Source organism: Tamandua tetradactyla, chromosome 17 (genome assembly GCF_023851605.1).
Source record: "Tamandua tetradactyla isolate mTamTet1 chromosome 17, mTamTet1.pri, whole genome shotgun sequence".
NCBI classification, from domain to species: Eukaryota; Metazoa; Chordata; class Mammalia; order Pilosa; family Myrmecophagidae; genus Tamandua; species Tamandua tetradactyla.
Window position 1 is genome coordinate 36720536 of NC_135343.1, and position 14662 is coordinate 36735197.

General features: G+C 44.6%; 1 long non-coding RNA gene across 1 annotated transcript in view; it reads left to right on the plus strand.

Moving 5' to 3' along the window:
* Positions 1-4323: 4323 nt before the first annotated feature.
* The window catches only part of LOC143661567 (uncharacterized), a 100433-nt gene continuing 90094 nt past the window's right edge, over positions 4324-14662 (plus strand). The window contains exon 1 of the long non-coding RNA XR_013164694.1: positions 4324-4433. This is a non-coding gene — a long non-coding RNA (uncharacterized LOC143661567). The remainder of the gene's footprint in view (positions 4434-14662) is intronic.

Sequence of the window (14662 nt, forward strand, 5' to 3'; positions counted from 1 at the left end):
GCTGAGGGGGTTCGAGCTCGGGGGTCTGGGTCGGGAGAGTGCGCGCAGGGGACCACTGCGGGTCTGAAGGACTGGAGGCCGAGTCAATTAAGGCTTAAGGCAGGGTAGCTTTAATGTTGGTAGAAGTTTAAGCCATGACCTCCCAGGAGCTCAAGACCCCGAGGCTCAGGGAGCCCCAGAATATATACAGATCATAAGGGGAGGGGTCGGGGCGTGACGGAGAGGGAAGGGTAGCCAAACACACTGAGGGGTAGGATCGGGTGATGGTGATGTAGGCTTGGATTACCTAGGTTGAAAAGAAGCGGATGTTAAAAATAAAACGACAGCAGGGCCAGAGATGAAAATAACGCCACAATTCCTCCCTTTTTTCTTTTTTAAGCAGCCTGAGCTGCGATGTAGGCTTTAACCTTTGCTGGTGAAGGTAGGGATGCTACTCCCCTGAAATCATGCTCAGTTTTGAGAGGGAGGGCTTGCTGAGCGGACCCCCGTGCAAGTAGCATGTGCCTTCGGGGAGCCTGAAGAGGTCAGCGGACAGCGGCGAGACCCTCCCCTGCAGTGCTGTGCCTGCATCCAGCGGTGCCTATCTGGTTGGACCAGATGCAAACCTTCAGGTTATTTGCAGCTCCCGTAGGAGGTTGGAGGAGAGCGGCGGGCGAGCCCGAGGCTGCCCCGAAGCGCGGAGTGTGGCCGCACTGCCGCGCCCCAACCCGAGGGTGATCAGTCCTCTGGGTGGGCTATGCCTGCGAGCCAGACTTGGGCCTGCTGCCGGCGGTCTGCATCGCAAAAGGGATTTTGCAACTCAAGGGCGGCAAGTGCAAGAAGCTGGGCCTCAGCTTTGGCCTGTCTCCTGAAGGAGAGGAACTTGCTAAGGAGGTGTTTGGGAGAGAGAAGAAGAGAAGGGCTTGCAACGGGGGTTGAAGGGAAGTGTTTACGGGATGAGTGGCGGGGCGAAAACGACTGCTGCAAGGAAGACCGAGTATACAAGAGTGGTGCAAGAGCTTTGGAAATGTGGGGCTATCAGGCGTGAGGAACAGGAACCCGGGTGGATGTTGTACCGCCGTCCAGAGTTCTGTCTCGACTGACGCGGAGGTGGGATGAATGAAAAGGGTACAGATTAGAATACATATTACCAGTGGGGTATGTCATTCTGGCTTTTGCTTACTCCTTGGGCGATTTTTGCCCTTTGGCTGTGGGTGGGTTGTTTCCAATCGCGAGCCGTCCCTTTTCTGTTGTGGCCGGACGGATGTTTCTCCCAGGAACCCAGATGGGCTGAGCCTCATTTTCTGGAAAAACACAAGCAAAACCGCATCCCTGCGCTAGGAGCGGGGAGGGACCTGACCAAGTGTTGGTGACTGGGTCGCGCCAGTAGACAGAGGGGACCACAGAGGGTTGATTGACCGGACCCCAATGCTTGTGCAGAGGCGACAGGCTTTGTTTATTGAAGGTTAACAGATTTAGTACTATTAGCACCTGGGTGATAAGGTCCTTAGGTGCGGCGTGAGGCATGTTACTTTTCTGCTTTTCAATCTGAATTTTCAGTCGCTTATTGAGAGACTCAACCATGGCCTGTCCCTGTGGATTATAGGGAATGCCAAAGTGGTGAGTGATGTTATACAGTTGTAAGAAGGCCTTGAAGGAAGCGCTGCGATACGCAGGTCCATTGTCTGTTTTAAGATCCCAAGGGATTCCCATGAAGAGAATTCCCTGGCGGAGCGCCTGGACGCAGTGTCTGGCGGTCTCCCCCGGGAGGGGACAGGCATAGCACATGCCTGAGTATGTGTCTATGATGACATGAAGATATTTAAGGCGTCCAAAGGAAGGGACGTGTGTAACATCCATTTGCCACCTATCACTGGGTTTGAGGCCACGGGGATTTACCCCTTGTGGTTGTAATGGGCCCAAAGGCACAAACGGAGCGCACGCAGCACAACTTCTGACCAAGTGCTTAGCGGTCTGAATTGGCAACCCATAGAGATGTTTAAGAGCCCCTGCAGATAGATGGAATCTGCTGTGCAATTGCTTTGCTGCATTGACAGGATTCTGGACAGTACCAAGCACGTGGGCCGAGACTGCCTCATCGGCCAGGCGATTGCCTTCAGCGATAGGACCTGGGAGGCCAGAATGACTACATACATGTGCAATGTACCAAGGATACCTTCTGTCCTCTAGAGTGTTTTTGAACTGATTAAGGGCAACATCAATGGGCTTAGTATAGTCTGGGTAGAACATGGCAAGTGCTAGCACCTTGCAGACCTGATATGTATACAGGCTGTCTGTGAAGATATTGACGGGCTCTTCAGGGAACTGCTGAAGAGCAAGGAGGACAGCATCGAGTTCTCCTACTTGTACTGAATGCTGATTGGGCCGTGTAACACAAACTGGTTCCCCACACTCGGAAACATAGGCTATAAAGGCAAATGAGTGCTTAGACGCATCAGTGAAGATGGTAGTAGCTTTTGGGACCGGAACTGACTTTGGGAAAGGGTGGTATGGGCTTCTCGGTTTCAGTGGAAAATGGAGAAGCGCTTGGAACAACTTATGTGAAGGGTAGTGGCATGAGAAGTTTCCATAAAACCCTTCCATCAAGATTTGCATTTCCGGGCAGTGTTGAATTAACCAAGCAACCTGCTTGTCCTCAAATGGCCAGACTATGGTGTCTTGGGGGCGACCGAGCATCTGAACTGCATTTTTGACTAGGTCTTGAGCCAAGCAAATCCACAACTTAACTTGTGGACAGATTTTTATAAGCTTACTTTTAGCTGGATGCACCCACAGAAGTGGCCCTGTCTGCCAGAGAACGCCCATGGGAGAATGATAAGTGTTAAGCACTAAAGCTAACAGAGGCTTTTCTGGCTGAAATCTGTCTAACTGACTTTGAGCAAAGTAATCATTGAACAGTGCAAGGGCATGCTTGGCCCAAAAATTGAGTTTTATTGGCTGACTGAGCTCCTCTGAGCTTTTATTAGAGGTTTTTAGTAAGTCAAACAGCGGCTCAAGCTCCTGGGTGGTGATTGGAATAGCGGAGCGGACCCAATTTATTTGTCCGCAAAGCTGCTGCAGCTGATGGAGCGGTAGCTTGTCTGGAATTTCAAATGAAAATTTGACAGGGGCGACCTGGCGGCCGATGGTATATCCCAAGAACGTGAACGGAGGGGTAGTCTGAACCTTTTCAGGCTGCACAGTAAGGCCTAGGTCTTGGAGGTTAGAAACGCACTGCGAAAGGGTAGCCTGTAACTGCTCCTGACTTTCTGTTCCCAACAGTATATCATCCATGTAATGAAGAATGGTGGCCCGCGAGCGGAGAGGACGCACCGCCGCATCCACGTAGGCCTGACAAATGGCCGGACTATTGCGCATGCCCTGTGGCAAGACCTTCCACTGATATCTCTGGGCTGCCCCCATGTGGTTAGTCTCGGGGACTGTAAAGGCAAATTTTTCTCTGTCCTTTTCATGTAAAGGAATGGAAAAGAAACAGTCCTTTATATCAATTGTGGCAATGCGCAGCTGCGCCGCAAGGGCGGCGGGGTGTGGCATGCCTGGCTGGGGAGACCCCATGGGCCGAATGTGCTTATTAATTTCCCTGAGGTCGTGTAGGAGTCTATGCTTTGTTCCTCCTTTCTTACTGATGACAAAAACTGGAGAATTGTATGGACTGCAAGAAGGCTCGATATGGCCTGCATCTAGTTGCTCTTTTACCAACTGCTTTAGAATCTGAATTTTGTGGGACGGAAGAGGCCACTGCTCCACCCAAATTGGCTCCTCTGTGTCCCATCGTAGAGGAGTGGGTGCCAGAGGTGTGATTCAAACAGTGGCGCAAATTATTGGGGGGGCTGCGTGGTGATGTAAGCCCCGGAGGCGGCGAGAATATCGCGGCCCCACAGAATTTGGTCTATGGTAGACAGGAATATGGGTCTGAATGTACCCCTGCGCCCCTCCTTGTCTTCCCACACTAGGGGAACGACGGCGCATACTGAGGGGGCGGAGCCGGTGGCTCCGACGACCTCCGGTCCTGTGGAGGTTGGACATAAGTTTGAGTATTTAGCTGGGAGGCATGAAATTTCTGCTCCTGAATCTACTGTGCCTGTTAGCCAATCATGGCCCACCCTTAATTTTCGTGTGGGCTTTCCTGGTGTGATAGGAATTGTCCACATTATGGTTTGGAGGTGCTCCGAGCGAGCTCCCGTGTCTCTTTGTGGCGGGGCTGAGACTTGCCCCCTTTTAAGTTTAAAGGCTGGTTGGGCGTGCGGCAATTGCGTGCCCAGTGGTAACCATTGTTACACTTCGGGCAAGGGGTGGTAGGCTTGCGCTCTGACCAGCGCCTGTCCCCTGTCGGCCCAGCTGCTTTGGGCCTTCTACTCGGAGGGGGGTCCCGATTAGGACAATTTCGGGCAAAGTGACCCGTCTCTCCACAGCGGAAGCAGTCATTATTGACGGTAAGCGCTTCGGAGAGAGCTGCTATGAGGCCTGACACACTTGGGATTATACCGGAGCAAGCGAGCACCCAGTCAGAGATGGGCTTCTCGCGGAGGCCTATTATGGCCTGCTTGAATGTAGGAGTAGCTCCTTCATAAATGAGCTCTTTGGTTAATGCCTGTTGCCCTTGCGGGTCAGAAATTCTGTTTCTACAAGCTTCCTGAACTCTAGAGACAAATGTGGCAAAGTCTTCCTCTGGCTTTTGTAGCAACTTGGTTAACTGCTCTGGCTTGGAAGCCGTGCAATTGCGGAAGGCGCGCATGGCCACCTCTCTCAACTGAATCCAAAACCCATTCGGGGTGGCAAGATAAACCGTGGGGTCAAAGTACGGACCAAGCCCCAGAAATGCTTCAAGAGGCATACCAATGCCTGGGGGCCCTCCCTGCTGGAGCGCGAGGTGCCGACGCTCGGCCTCCGAATTGTAATGCGCCTTCCAGTCTACATACTGGCCGGGAGTGAGGATTGCCCTTGCTAATGACGTCCAGTCCTGTGGGGTGTTAAGCAGAGTAGAGATTTCTTCCAGTAGATGGGTTGCATATGGGCTAGCAAACCCGTCTTCCTTCACCGCTTTGCGCAGTTGTTTGATAGTCTCTGACTCGAGAGGATACCAAGCAAAAGGCCGTTGCTGAGACGGTTGGAGGTTCATAGGGAAGCATTCAACCAGAGGCGGTGGGAGTGGCTGTGTAAGAGGCTGCGGTTGAGGGGTTTGCCACGGTGTAGATGTGGCGCTAGCGGGCGAGCAGCCGGGCCACCCAGGACCTCCGCTAGAAGTGGAGGTACTAGAAAATGGCGGCGGACAAGATGGCAGTGGGGGGGGGTTGGTAAGATGGCGGCTCAGGCTCCTCCCCCGGATGGGGGGGGCTGTAGGGGGAACTTCCCCTTTTCGAAACAAGGAGAAGGAGGAAGGGGGGTTTTAATGGCGTCTGGCCGCCATCGCCGCTGGCGGGAAGGGCGGGGTAAGAGCACTTCCTCTTTTCTTTGTCCGTGCACGAACAAGAAGGCGGAAGTTCGCCATCTTGGGCTGCTGCTAAACTAGGGTCTTTAGGTGGATCCAGTTCTAGCCTTTCATTTAACTGCTCGAGCAGCGACTCGGCATTAGAATCTGAATCGGAGTCAGTACCACTGGCGTCTGCTGCCATCGCTTGCCTCGGGCGACCGCCTGTAGGCGGCTGAGAGCCCTGAAGGCAGGAGCGAATTGTGATGAGGGTAGGGAGTAACCCTGGAGGGAAACACTTTCCCTCGTGCTCCATTTTATCTGTGACCCGAGAGATTAATGTATCATAAGTATCTGTGCTCCACAAGTGACAAATAGCAAGCCACGGATTAAAGGGGAGCAAAAGATCCCAGTACACTTGCAGCTGCCTCACAGAAACTTTACATTTATGTGTGTCCAGTAGTGCTGCTAGAGCACGGACTTGAGGCGCTTGCGTTTTGGTGATTCTGCTACCCATAGTTAGAATTTGTGGGGACAATTAGCCACTCCGGTTTGGACCTAAGAGATAAGAGTGCTAATGTCGAGGGCACTTACCTTCCGACGAGGTCCTGGGGAGCGATGGAGTCCGAGGTGCGGACAGAGGACCGGCGGCCGAGGTCTGGGTCGCGGGGCTTCACTTTCGAGGTGTCAGCTCACTTCGAGGCGCCCCACGTTGGGCGCCAATTGCGGCTTTGGTCACGATCCCCCGCAATGGGACCGCCTGACCTGCAGCCCGTCCTCCCCGCAGAAGCAGGGGCAAATAGAACTCCGGGTTGCTGAGGGGGTTCGAGCTCAGGGGTCTGGGTCGGGAGAGTGCGCGCAGGGGACCACTGCGGGTCTGAAGGACTGGAGGCCGAGTCAATTAAGGCTTAAGGCAGGGTAGCTTTAATGTTGGTAGAAGTTTAAGCCATGACCTCCCAGGAGCTCAAGACCCCGAGGCTCAGGGAGCCCCGGAATATATATACAGATCATAAGGGGAGGGGTCGGGGCGTGACGGAGAGGGAAGGGTAGCCAAACACACTGAGGGGTAGGATCGGGTGATGGTGACGTAGGCTTGGATTACCTAGGTTGAAAAGAAGCGGATGTTAAAAATAAAACGACAGCAGGGCCAGAGATGAAAATAACGCCACACTTAAGCATATGTGTTTTAGTTTCCTAGGTTGCTTAAAGCATTACCATGAAATGATTCAGCTTAATCAATGGAATTTATTCACTTACAGTTAGAGTTTGGGAAAATGCCCAAATTAAGGCAATATTAAGGCAATGCTTTCCTCCTGAAGACCAGCTACCAGTGATCCTGAGCTCATCAATGGCAGAAAATATTTGGAAATCACATATCCAATAAGGGTTTAATACCCAGAATATATAAAGAAATCCAATAACTGAACAATAAAAAGACAAACAATCCAATTAAAAATTGAGAAAAAACCCACAAAACTTGAATAGATATTTCTCTAAAGAGAATATACAAATAGTTAAAGAGCACACGAAAAGATGCTCAACCTTAATAGCTATTAGTGAAATGCAAATCAAAACCACAATAAGAAAGGAAAAAAAAACCCACAATAAAATATCATTATACACTCACTAGAATGGCTGCTATTAAAAAAACAGAAAATTACAAATGTTGAAGAGGATCTGGAAAAATAGGAACATTCATTCATTGCTGGAGGTAATCTAAAATGGTGCAGTCACTGTGGAAGACAGTTTGACAATTCTTCAGGAAGTTAATATAGAATTACCTTATGAGTTAGCAATACTGCTACTAGGTTTATACCCCAAGGAACTGAAAGCAGAGAGTCAAAAATTGCACACTGATGTTCATAGCAGCATTATTCACAATTGCTAAAAGATGGGAGCAACCCAGTGTCCATCAACTAATTAATGAATAAACAAAATGTGGTATATACATACTAATGAATATTATTCATCTGTACGGAAATGAAGTTCTGATGCATGTGACAACATGGATGAACTTTGAGGACATTATGCTAAGTGAAATAAGGAACAAAAGGATAAAAATTGTATTTTAGAGAATCTGTCATCATAACCAAGACAGAGGATACCTTCATATGCAATTCCTTAAGGCCAAACTAGAGTGCTAACTGCTAAAAGATAATGATAATGATGATATTTATTAGTTAACATTAATTAACTACTTCATGCTTGACTGTATTGGCAGTACTATTATTATTCCCATGTAGAAATCAGGGCTATAATGGCTGGCTGTATGGTGAAATACTACTAAATACTTCAAACTTACACAAACATTGACTATATTTCATTTTTCATAAATTTAAATTATTAGGCATATACAATCAATATAAAAGTAACTCTTGAATAGTAACAATTGAACAAAAGCAAGATAAAATAGCTCAATAGGAGAAAAACACTGAAAAGTAGAATGAGAAATATTAAGATGACAGAAGGCTATATTTTGTTTTATTTTTAAAGAATAAAAAAATCCATTTTGATGAACTTACATAGCTGTTATCTTTTAGCATAACAATTTCTATTTCATCATTCTCAATGACTCCTGATCATTTTTCTTTTGTTTGATGTTCTATTCATTACTTCTTGAAGACTGTTCAGTTCATTAATTTTTATTTTTCTTTGAAATAGTTGTTAAAACATTTTTTACTACAAAATTTATTTTCTTATTACCACATTAGCTATAATTGAAAAAATTATGGTACTTAATATCCTTGTTGTGTTCCTTGGCTAAATAAGCTGTATTGCAGTTTGGAGTATCAATTTAATGTGATAATTACAATGTAGGTTATACTAAACTAATTATATTAAAGTAATTTTCTCAAAATTAATTTTCAACTGATTTGGCTTCTATGTTAGTGAAATGGATTTTATTTGTATGTTCATCTTTTCTTTAAACACATTAATATTAAAATAAATCAGTTTTGTTGATAAAAAAAATTGTATTATCTTACTGATATAAACTAATTATAAAAAAACTCCTAGAGTGAGAATCTAGAATAGAGTAAGTAGGGGATAGATTGAGATATAGAGAATGGGGAACTTATGCATCTAAATCATGGATTAGTGGATGGTTTTTTATTTTCTTTTACTATTTATATTTTCTGACTTTTCCCCAATGAACTAGTAATTGTACTGACATTACATACCGTTGTTTAACATTAGAGGAATTTGGATGAAGAGTATATAGAAATTATTTTGTCTATTTTTTTCAACTTCTTTTAAGTCTGAAACTTATTTCAAAATGAAAAGTTAAAAACAAACAACTAAACAGATAAGGTGGGGCATATTGTTATGGAAATATTACCAAACATAAGAATGGCTATAGCTTTGCTCTGGTTCACAGGGGAATGAGTGTGTAGTAAAGAATTTGACCTTGACCAAGAGAAGGTCTGGCCTTTGCCTTAGGCTTCCAGGAGGTAACCCCTGGACCCTCGGGATGTTTATGCCTGGTAGGAGTGCTTTTGTTTGTCTGGGGGCTTGGGTTATACTATATAGTCTAACAATGTGATTTTGGGTGGGGAGTCTGGGTCAAGCAGTGTCAGTTGACCTCGAGACTGACACCAACCATGTAGGCAATCAATCAATCAATCAATCAATCAATAATGACTACATAATGGAACGCCAATAAAAATGCTGAATACTGAGACTCAGCTGAGCTTCCTGACTGGCAATACCCCACGCTTACTGTCCCACAACCTGACTCCATGGGGAGAAGGCCAGGGAAGCTTTGCATTTGATACCACTCCTGAGCTCTGCCTGCACTTCTTGTTTGGGTTGCTTTAAATCTGCATCCTTTCCTTGTAATAAAACATGACCATGCACGTACACACACATATGCACAAAATCGGTTATAGATGTGATCTGTCCTGGAGCACAATTACCCTCCAACTGTGGACTTGTGAAACCTAAAGAATAATTTATTTGCTTTCAATATACAAAAGAGGGACAGGCATAGAATAAACATTTCCATCTCCATGAGTTTAAATTGGAAATAAAACAGGTCCTACAGGTCCCAAACAATTCTGAAACCCTGCAGGGCACAGTCTATTAGATTTCAAGGTCTGAGAGTCATCTATGAATGATGTTCTGTCCTCAGGGCCTGACAGAGCAGCAGCTCCACCCCTTCTAGGTGTTTGCACAGCAGCTGTGCTCTCCAGAAACACTGGAGTGAATGCTCCACCCTCTTCAAGCATTGGGTTGATGGCCAGGCTCTAGGCTCTGCCCTTGTCAAGCACTGGGATGGTAGCCAGACTCTCCACAATCCCTCAGACATCTGAGAAAACTGGGGTAGTATTTTCATCCTAAACAACAGAGTGGACACCTGCCCTCTCCACATGCCGGGGCAGAGTCATCCTTTCCACCCACTTATGTGGGTCCACTCTCCTTGTCTGAGAAGACATCCTCAGTCCAGTCCTCAGCATCTATGGCCCTATCTTTTTTTTTCATGGGCAGGCACTGGGAATCGAACCTGGATCTCGGACATAGCAGGTGAGAATTTTCCCACTAGGCTACTGTTGCACCGCTCCCCCCATGGCCCTATCTTCGAAGTCATTTTTCCTTATTCTGTCTCTTTTCTGTCCTTTTAGTTCAGGCTGGCAGTGGTTCCATTGTGCTGTTTGAAACTGTTATGTACCCCAGAAAAGCTGTGTTCTTTTAATCCCAATCCAATCTTGTGGGGGCTGACCTATTATTTAGGGTGGAACCTCCTGATTAGGTTGTTTCCATGGAGATGTGACACACCCAGTTGTGGGCATGACCTTTTGATTAGATGGAGGTGTGACCTTGCCCATTAAATGTGGGTCTTAATTAATTTACTGGAGTCCTTTAAAAGGGGAGACATTTTGGAGGAAACACAAAGCCAACACCGACACAGACACAGACATTTGGAGATGCAGAGGAAAAGGCCAGAAGGACCCACAGTATCTGTGAGAGCCATTTGAAACCAGAAGCTGGGAAAGGAAACCAGTAGACATTGTCATGTGAGAGAGAAATCCACGGAACCATTCAGTCTTTCTTCAGAGTCAAGGTATCTTTCTCTGGTTGCCTTAGTTTGGTCATCTTTAAGACCTTAGAACTGTAAACTTGTAACTTAATAAATCCCCTTTATGAAAACCGATCCACTTCTGGTATATTGCATTCTGGCAGCCTTAGCAAACTAAAACATCTGTTTATACAGATCTCACAGAAAGTTGGTTGGATTTCCGTGTAGTACCCGGCAGTCCAAACCATCAGACATAGGACTTTCACAGATCTTAACTGGGTAACAGCACCTCCAATCCTGACTTGGCCTGAAATGGCTGACAACTACATCCATGTTCAGTTAAACCTCATATGGAGCACTCTTCTTGGGGGACTCACTTTCTGGAAGCTCAAAATTTTCCCAAACGTGTATTTCTGGTTCCTTTGTGCCCAGGAGTTCAGTTCCCAGCTTATTTCTTTCCTCTTGCATTTTACTATAAGCTGCAAGGAGAAACTAGGCTGCACTTTTGAGCTGGAAATCTCGAATAAAAATCCCTCCCACTAACCAATTACAAAGCCATTTCAACATTTTTGATACTTGCAATAGTAACACCCCACACCTAGTCCCAAATTCTGTTTTTGTTTCCTAGGCTGCTTAAAGCATTGACTTATGCAATGATAATTTATTTGCTTAGGGTTAGAGTCTGGGGAAAATGTCCAAACCAAGGCATCATCAAGGCAACACCTTCTTTCTGAAGACCAGCTGCCAGCAATTGTTGGCTCCTCTGCCACATGGCAAGGCAGATGGCGGCATCTGTTGGTCTCTCCCTTCTCTTCTGGTTTCATTGCCTTCAGCTTCTTGCTGCTGTGACTTTCTCTCCTGTATTCATTCCATTTATAAAGGACTCCAGTAAGAGAATTAAGATCCATAATGAATGAGGTGGGACACACCTTCACGGAAGTAGTCTCATCAAAAGATCTGATTTACTATGGGATTACACCCACAGGAATGGATTAGATTTAAAAGCATGGTTTTCTGGGACATGTACAGATACAAGCCACCATGATCTGTAAACAGAAAAATAGTCTTTCAGAAACCAGGTCCACATCTGGAGCTCAATGGTACCTAGTCCCAGGAGGCTTTAAGGAGGCACTTACTCTCAGGGCTGACTATCTGCACTTGCACAAGCCTGAGAATAAGTGCCTCCTTAAATTCTGACTCTGAACTCCTTACTTACATCACTCTAGCTGGACCCTACCAAAGACCACATAATAATAACCAACATTCATGTGATGCTTCATAGTTTTCAAAATAATGTTATATGCTTTAATTCAGTTAAGTCTTAGACCAAGGCTAGGAATTAAATATATAATTACCCTCACTTTCTGGATGAGGATACAGAGGCTCAAAGTTAAGTCACTTGCCAAGTGTGGTCGTTTGAAACTGTTGTGTACTCCAGAAAAGCCATGTTCTTTGATTCTGATTCAATATACTAAGTGAGATATTTTTGATTAAGTTGTTTCCATGGAGATGTGATCCACCCAGTTGTGGGTGGGACCTGTTGATTAGGTGGTTTCCATGCAGACGTGTCTTCATCCATTCAAGGTGGGATTGCTTACTAGAGTCCTTTAAGAGGGAACCATTTTGGAAAGAGCTTAGAGCTGATGCTGACAAGAGACCTTTGGAGATGCAGAAGGAAAATGGTACTGGGGAAGCCATTTTAAAAGGAGAAAAAGGGAGAGAAAGCTAGCAGACTTTGCCATGTGCCTTCCCAGCTTTCAGAGAAACCCCGAATATCATCAGCCCTTTCTTGAGTCAAGGTATCTTTCTATGAATGCTTTAGTTTGGACACTTTTTATGGTCTTAGAACTGTAAAATTGCAACCTAATAAATTCTCTTTATAAAAGTCATTCCATTTCTAGTATATTTCATTCTGGTAGCTTTAGCAAACCCAAACACCAGTCCCTCCACTAGAAAGTAGATACCAAGACTTGAACACTGGCCTTCTGACATCAGAGCTAACATCCTTCCATGCCAGCAGCCTGCTTGCATGCCATTCAGAGACAGCATGTCTCTGCATTCCATGGGGTAACTAGCCTCAGCATGCATCAAGGAAATTATCAACAAATAGCCTCATGAACACAAACTGAAAATACTTTGAAAGCTACAATAAAGCATCTAACTGTCATGCAATTTGTTATTTAAAACCAGCACCAGGAATTAAACACTTCAAATAACAGCAATAAAAAATTCTTAACATATATTTTTTAGTGTATGAAGTTGCAGTGACATACTTTTTATGGCCTTTGAACAAGACTTAATTATCCCCCCATGGTGTCTACTCTCTATTATCTAAACCTGTGATTGTCCCTAAAATATGATAGTCAAAATAAAAATAAATAAATAAGCAAACAAATAAATAATATAATTATAGTGCCATATTTTACTAAATGAAAATTTTCTTTGAAAAAGTAATTCTACATGGAACATTTACATGGAGGTAATGTGACTCAGCGTTTTCCAGCCCAGTGTTGTCATAGGAAATATTAGATTCTAGTTATAAATTAATGATTTTATAAAAATTATATTAAGAGATTTTACATAAAATCTGACATTCCTTTACAATTCAAGGCTTTTTATTTTTCTGGATTAAAGAGATATAACACTCTTAAGTAAACTTTTGCAAAATTTTAATGTTTTCTATATTATTTTGAGCAATGCAAAAATGTTTTTCTATAAAAATTAAAGATCACAATGAATCATTACAAATTTTTTCACATTGAGACTGCTTTTTTTCCTTCAAATGTCTGATACTTACACCTGTGTTATATTTCTACAATGCTAAAACTCATCAAAAATTGTCTATAAACACTTCTCCAACCTGGGTGCTTCCTTGACTGGTACTTGTTTATACCTAGAGTCTTGGGAGAAGGAGCCATCTGGCCCCCACCACCTCTCCACCCCCCAGGCAGGAGGTACAAGGAGAAATTGTAGCTCAGGGATCATAACAAAGAAGGTGGAGTAGCTTTAGGCATGCAGGGAAGAACTGAAACTAAGTGAGTGTGCACACAGTCATGCAAACCCCCACCCTCTCCCAGGGACATCTAGTGCATTATCTCACTCATTCTTCACAACCACCTTAGGAGGTAGATACAATTGTTATTGCCATTCTTTTTACATGAGGTCATTGATTTTCCTAAGCAACTGACCCAAGTTCCCAGCTAGTGCATGGCTGAGTCAGGATCTGGACTGAGTCTGTCTGACTCCAGAAACCCACAGAAAGGAAAATTTCCTCCTGTCTGCTTCTGGAAGTGTCATTTGCTATCCTTCCCCATCAAAAAAATAGGAAGGGCGTAGGAATAGTCAATTCTGCCTCAAGAACAAGGAATCCCATAACATATCCCATGATGTCTGAAGTCCTCTAGAATGCTCTCTTCTTTATAAAGTCTCTGGGGTTCAGGTGACCAGTGTGGTAAAACAATATTCTTTATGGAGCTGATTCAAGAGCAAGAAAAGTTACTGAGGGAAGGTGAAAATGGACACTGATAGGAGAGTACCATTAAAAGAGTAAAGAAGAATTAAAATTAATAAATAGTGACCAAATGTTGATGGTCCCATTGCTAAGTTCCACAAAACCTTTAGACAGTTGTAAGGACCAACCATTTGCTGTCATTTTCAATGGCATGTAAGAGAAAGGTGAAATAACCAAGCCCAATAAGAAAAGTATTATCAGCATTTTCAACAACAAGATGGAGACTATAAATGACCATCTCTGTGTTACTGACTCCTAGTAAAGCAGTTTTTTCAGAAATACTGTTAGAAAGGTCAGCAAAAGAGAAGAAAGTAAAACTCAAAATTTCTAGTAGTATGGCAAGAAGTAAGAAAGCTAAACTAACGAACTTAAAATATCTTAAAAAGAAACATGTTCTGAACCGTTATATAATGTCATGTGCTGACTATTAGATACTGCAGAGTGGGGTGAGAATGAGTAGTAATTAGAATGAATATAACCTTTTTTCTGTTTTCAAAAGAACTTGCAGTCTAATGAAGGATTCAGACATGTAATCAGATGGCACAGATATGTGAAAGAAAGGAACTGGGGAAGAGGAAAGTTAAGATACCAAAGGAAGGTGATAGGAAGGGTATTTGTTCTGTTTAGTTCAAGAAAAGTCCTGTGATTGGGTGAATGATGATTTTCTCTTTATGACCACAAAGAGCAGAAAGGTTCCAGATAACCTGCTGAGGTAGATGAAGATGCTGCA